This window comes from Nyctereutes procyonoides, unplaced genomic scaffold, assembly GCF_905146905.1.
Source record: "Nyctereutes procyonoides isolate TBG_1078 unplaced genomic scaffold, NYPRO_anot_genome, whole genome shotgun sequence".
Classification (NCBI taxonomy): domain Eukaryota; kingdom Metazoa; phylum Chordata; class Mammalia; order Carnivora; family Canidae; genus Nyctereutes; species Nyctereutes procyonoides.
Genome location: NW_026575049.1, coordinates 33,864,233 through 33,870,732, shown reverse-complemented (window position 1 = coordinate 33,870,732; position 6,500 = coordinate 33,864,233). Strand labels below are relative to the sequence as shown.

Genomic DNA, 6,500 nt, shown 5'->3' with positions numbered 1-6,500 from the left:
ATGCATCAATTTCTACAAAATAGAACAAGAAAAACACCTGCAGGGATTGTTGTTGTTAACATTTATATTGGTGAGAGAAACATTCTTGTCTTTTCTAAATATTAGAGGACAATTGTTTATTATTTCCTCATTAAGTGATTTACATATAATTGAAGTTAATAGTTTCTTGCTAATGTCCTTTACAAGATTGAGGAAAGGTGCTTCTATTCCTAGCTTGCTGAGAATTTCTTCTTCTTTTTAAATGAAGCTCTATGCTCAACATGAGGCTTGAACTCATAACCCAGAGATCAACCCAGAGATGCTCTACCAACTAACTGAGTTATCACAAGGAAATATTGAATTTTGCCACATGCTTAGAATCTATTAAAACATCATACATGTTTTTTCTCCTTTATTCTTTTAATATATTGAATTGCATTGATTACTTTTTGAATGTTAAAACTTGGCATTTCTGGGATACATTCAACTTGTGCATAATGAATTATCCTTTTATTGTACATTGCTGTGTTCAATTTGAGAACACTTGGTTAAAGATTTTACATCTGTACTCATGAGGAATATGTGTTTATAACTTCTTCTTTTGTAATAACTTTGTCAGGTTTTGCTTTAGAGTTATGCTGGTCTCATGAAATGACTTAAGAAGTATGCCTTCTTCAATTGTATGAAAAAGTTCAGATAGTTTTTTTCCCTTAGATGCTTGGTATATTGCATCACTGAAACCATGGACTAGAGTTTGTTGGTTGTTCTCTGATAATGAGTTTAATTTGTTCAATAGGTCTGTGACTGCAGATTTTCTGTTTCTTCTTGTGTCAGTTTCTAGTCATATTTTTAAAGAAATTTGTTTCATTTAAGTTGTCAGATTTGTTGGCTCAATGATGCTCATAAAATTCCATTATTATCATTTTTATGTCTGTAAGATCTGTAATGCTAATCCTTACTCTTGCTTTTTTGATATTAGTACTTGGTGTTCTCTTTCTTTTTTTGTTCCAACCAGTTTTGCTAGGAATTTATCAATGTTTGCGAGCCTTGTCAAGAATTCAACTTTTGGCCTTGTTAATTTTCTCTGTTGTGTTTTTTTAAAAATGGATTTTTTCAAATCTTTATTCTTTCCTTCCTTCCAAGTTTATTCTTCTTCTTCTTATTATTATTTTATTTTACTCTTTTGTTTCTTACATTGGAACATTGGATCATTGATTTCAGACCTTTTGTCCTGGGCTGAATCGTCTTCCTTTTATCCATATGTTGGAGTCCTGACCCCTAGGACTTCAGTATGGGGCTATATTTGGAGATGAGTGGGTAAGGATAGAGGAGGTTAACTAGGGTGGATCCTAATCCAATATGACTTGTATCCTTGTAAGAAGAGGAAATGAGAGCACAGATGGATAGAGAGGAAAGATTGTGTGAAAACAGAGATAAACTGCCATCTATATACCAAGGAGAGAGGCCCCAGAAGAAACCAAACCTGTTGACACTTTAATCTTGGACTTCAGCCTCTAGAATCATGAGAAAATAAATCTCCCCTGTTTAAATCACCCAGTCTGTGGCCTTTGTTATAGCACTCCTAACAAACTAATGTTTTCCTTTTATAATATAACTGTTTACATCTATAAACTTTTCTCTGGGCCACAACTATCAAATTTGGATATGTTGTTTTTTCTTTCAATTCAACAAATTTTCTCACTTCCCACATCACATGATTTGTTCTTTAACTCATGGTTTATTTGGAAGTATGTAAGTTAATTTCCATGTATTTGGAATTTTTCTCTGTATCTTACGGTTTTTGATCTCCAATTTTATTTCATTGTGGTTAGAAAACCTACTCTGCATTATTTCAGTCATTTTACATGTATTTACATGTATGGCCTCATCTATGACCTGTCTTGCTGAATATCTACATGCACTTAAGAAGCATATGCATTCTACTCTTGCTGGTGTTGTGTTCTATAAATTATCAATTAGGTTAAGTTGGCTAATAGTGTTGTTCATATCTTCTATCTTTGCCTACTTTTTTGTCTAGTTCTATCAATTTCTGGAAAGGGCATGTTAAAATCTCTAATTCTGATTGTGAAGTTGTGTATCTCTTTGTTTCCATCAAATTTTGCTTCATGTAGTTTGAAACTCTGTTATGAGGCACAAACACATTGATGATTTTCAGATCATCTTGAAAAATTGAGCATATCAACATTATCAAATGCTCCTCTTCAACTCTATCATCCCCCTTGTCTTGAGGTCAACTTTATCTAATATTAGTACTGCCATTCCAGCCTTCTTTTTTTTTTAAGATTTTATTTATTCATGAGAGAGACAGAGAGAGAGAGAAGCAGAGACACAGGTAGAGGGAGAAGCAGGTTCCATGCAGGGAACCTGATGTGGGACTCGATCCCAGGACTCCAGGATCATGTCCTGGGCTGAAGGCAGCACTAACCTGCTGAGCCACCCAGGCTGCCCCATTCCAGCATTCTTATGCTTACTGTTTGCATGTCAGGAATCTTCCAGTCCTTTTACTTCATTCTATCTCAGTCCTTTTATTTCATTCTATCTTGGCTTCATATTTAAGTTTATCTCTTGTAGACTGCATATGGCTGGGTCTTGCATTTTAAATTTGTTCTAGCAATCTCTGCCCTTTAATTGGAGTCTTTAGTTTGTTAATATTTAATTTTTGATATAGTTGAACTTGGTACTGCACTATTACTAGTTGTTCCCAATTTTTGCCTTTTGATTTTTGTTTCTATGTTCTTCTTTTCCTGCTTTCTTTTGGATTAACTGAATGTGTTTTTTAGAATATTTTATTTGTTGACTATTTAGCTGGGTTTTTTTTTTTTTTTTTTTGCATTTTTTTTAGTGCTCTCTATAGGAATTACAACTGCACATCCCTAACTTTTAACAGTATAATTAGAATTAACATTGTTACATTTCATCACTTTCCCATCCTTTCTGCTGTACTCCTCATGTATTATATCTACGTATGTTATGAACTCCACAATACAATATTGTTTTTTGCTTTAAGCAATTGTATGTCCTAAAAAAATTAAGAGGAGAAAAATAGCCCCTTGTATTTACCCACATATTTACCATTCTGAGTCTATTCATTCTTCCCTGAAGATCATCTGGTGTCATTTCCCTTCAGCCTGAAAGATTTCCTGTAGCTTTTTGTTTGTTTGTTTGTTTTTGCAGTGTAAGTCTCCTGGCAATGAATTTTCTTATATCTGAAGATGTCTTTAGTCAGCCTTCATTGTTGAAGTCTGTTTTTGGTAGATATAGAAATCTGGTTGAGAGTAGTTTTCTTTTAATGCTTGATTTTATTTCACTATCTTCTGGCTTTTTTTTTTTTTAAAGATTTTATTTCTTTATTTATTCATGAGAAAGACAGAGAGAGAGAGAGAGAGAGAGAGAGAGAGGCAGAGACATAGGCAAAGGGAGAAGCAGGCTCCATGCAGGGAGCTTGACATGGGATTCGATCCCAGGTCTCCAGGATCACACCCTGGGCCAAAGGCGGCACTAAACCACTGAGCCACCAGGGCTGCCCTATCTTCTGGCTTTTGATGAAAAGTTAGAGTTCACTTAATTACAGTAATGTGCCATTTTTCTTTGGCAGATTTCAAGGTTTTCTTTTTATATTTGGTCTCATCAATTTCATTATGATATTCCTAGGTATCTGTTTCTTTTTTTCTTTTAAAAAAGATTTTATTCATTTATTTGTCAGAGAGGGCAAGTGAGCACAAACAAGGGGAGAGGGGAGAAGAAAGGCAAAAGGAGGGGGAGAATCTCAGTTGGGAGCCCAACATGGAGCTCGATCCCAGGACGCTGGGATCATGACCTGAGCCAAAGGCAGACACCGAACTTACTGAGCCACCCAGGTGCCCTCCTTTCTTTGTATTTATCTTGCTTGGTGTTCACTGAGATTCTTGATTCTGTAGTTCATGTCTTTCACAAATTTGGGTATTTTTTAGTTATCTCTTACATTTTTTTTCCTACATAGTCTCTTGCTCGTTTTCTATTCTGACTTCACTATATTCATGTTAGACCTTTTGGTATTATCTCATAGAGCCCTAAGATTTTCTCTCTGTCCTTTATAAAAAATTCTTTTTCTTTTTGTTCTTTATGTTGGAATTATTGCCATTGGACTATTTTTATATTCATTGCCCACTGCTATCATATCCAGGGAATTTTTTGTTTCAGATAGTTATTTTTCAGTTTTAGAATCTCCATTTGGTTCTGCTATGTTTTCTGCTTCTGTACTGAATTTACTACCTTCATATCCATTATGGTGTCTTTCTCTTCATATTCTTAAATATAGTTAAATAGCTGCTTTAAAAGCCAATATCTGCTAATTCCAATATCTGGGTCATCTCAGGGTGGTCTTCATGATTGCCTTCTCTCTCTCTCTCTCTCTCTCTCTCTCTCTTTTCCCCCCTATTTTTAATTTATTTCTTTTAAGACCACCTCCTTGCAATTTCCAGAGAGAAACTACAAAACAAGAAACAGACTTCATTTCAAATACATAAATACTGTGCTGGAGTTGAAAGCATTACTGATAACATTGTTACAGAAGAATGTCAGCTTACTCCGGGGCACTTCAGTATTCCTGAGGAATAAACATGATTTCTCTTTTCCTCCCACTGGGATGTTATGTTCTCAGGTGTAAGTCACTGCTCCTGCTCTTTGACATATTTTCCATATAGAAGATATGGAGCCTGGAAATCACGCTGACAGTTGGAGTAGGCCATTCCCAATCCCATGCCAGAACCAAAGGCCTAGTGGCCACATTCTTCTTTAAAAGAAGGTAAGTGAAAAAACAAGTCCTAATCCAAAACCAATATCTATCTTCAGATGCACTGGTCCACCATGCACTGGTCCCACTTCCTGCCGAGCTCTGAATCCAACATGCTCTCCCCACACTGTTCCCACTTTTCTTGATTGCCTTTTCTCTTAAAAATACATCATATTTTCCTGTTTCTTTGTATATTGATCAGTTTTGGATTGTGTCCTGTATTCTGAATGCTAGGTTATAGAGAATTTGGATCTGGGTATATTCCTCCAAAAAGTGGATTTTATTGTTGTTGTTTTCCTGGTGAGCACCTAACGTGGCTGGATTCTAGCTGCAAACACTGCTTCCTCTTTGGTGGGTGGAAATTTTGATGTCAACTGAATCTTTTTTTTTTTTTCACTGATCTGCTTGGAGTATGCTTTAGGTATTCAGGATTTAGGGCTTAGCCAGAGATTTGGACATGGTTTATACATAGAAATTAGAGCTTTCTCTTTCTGGCTTTCTCCATCCTGGCATTATTCTCCATATGTTTCAGTGTCTGGAATTGCCTTAAAGTCTGTTCTTTGGTACTTCAACCCAGTAAGACTGGCTTTCTACTGAAATTTAATTTAATTTAATTTAATTTAATTTAATTTAATTTAATTATTTTTCTAAGCAGGCTCCACACTGAATGTGGAGCCCAATATGGGGCTTCAAGAGTCAAATGCTTAACTGACTGAGCCACCCAGGTGCCCCTCTACTAGAATTTTAACCTGTCCTCAATGTCAATTACCCGCTCCTCCAATATTTTTTTGCTTTTAATTATTCTGTATTGCTTTTACATATTTGTTCTTAAATTTTCCAGAGATTTTAGTTGTATTCTGTGAGAGTGTTAATCCTAGAGGAGGCACTTGATTATATTGTAGGCTAGACTTGAGTTTGATTCTCAGATCTGCCACTTACAAACATCTTGACTTCAGACAAGTTGACTGATTTCTGGGACCCTCAGCATTCTCATCTATAAATGAGGATGATGATGATGAAGAATCACATAAAGTTAGTCTGAGGATTAAATGAAATAATGTAAGGTGCTTAGCAAAATGCTTGGCACATAGCAAATGCACAATGAGTGGTAATTGCTGTTAATAATTATGCAGATAGGTGCATAAAGCTGTGGAGGGAGAATGATGAGTTTTATATGGGACTAAGAAATCTGAATTTTACCTGAAAGGCAAGATAATTTATAAACTGATGAATCTTCCTACATAGTCTAGATCTCCATAATCAATTTCTTTTTTTTTTTCCATAATCAATTTCTTAAGAGCTACAAACCTTCTTCAAATTCAGGTGTGATACTGTCCTTGGTGAGGTTTGGGTGGAGGGGGTATTTTCTGGATATCATTCTATGCATCTCCTCCTTCTGACACAAGCAGTGTTATCTCGAAAACTTGTCTCTGCAGCATGAGCAACCATTTTCTCTGTCTTCACGGATGCCTCATGTGTTGGCATACCTGTTGTGCTCTAGGAATCTCAGGCTGAGTGACTGAGGGATTTAGTGTGCACTGTGGAACACAGAGCTTCCAAAGGTTGTGTTAGATCTTTAACCTGGAGGCCTAATTGGAGCTTTCCATTGCAAACTTCACGCAAACCGAGGAAACTCAACATCCATGTCTGATTTCCCGTCCATGAGAAACCAAAAAAAAGCTGTCTGTGTCCAATGGGTCACCAAATTGTGACAGTTCTACATTCCAAA

The 6,500-nt window shown here is 36.0% G+C and overlaps 1 pseudogene; it reads right to left on the bottom strand.

Annotated features, from left to right (window-relative positions):
* Positions 1 to 4,646: 4,646 nt before the first annotated feature.
* On the bottom strand, positions 4,647 to 4,886 carry LOC129512097 (MICOS complex subunit MIC10-like; annotated as a pseudogene).
* Positions 4,887 to 6,500: the final 1,614 nt, after the last annotated feature.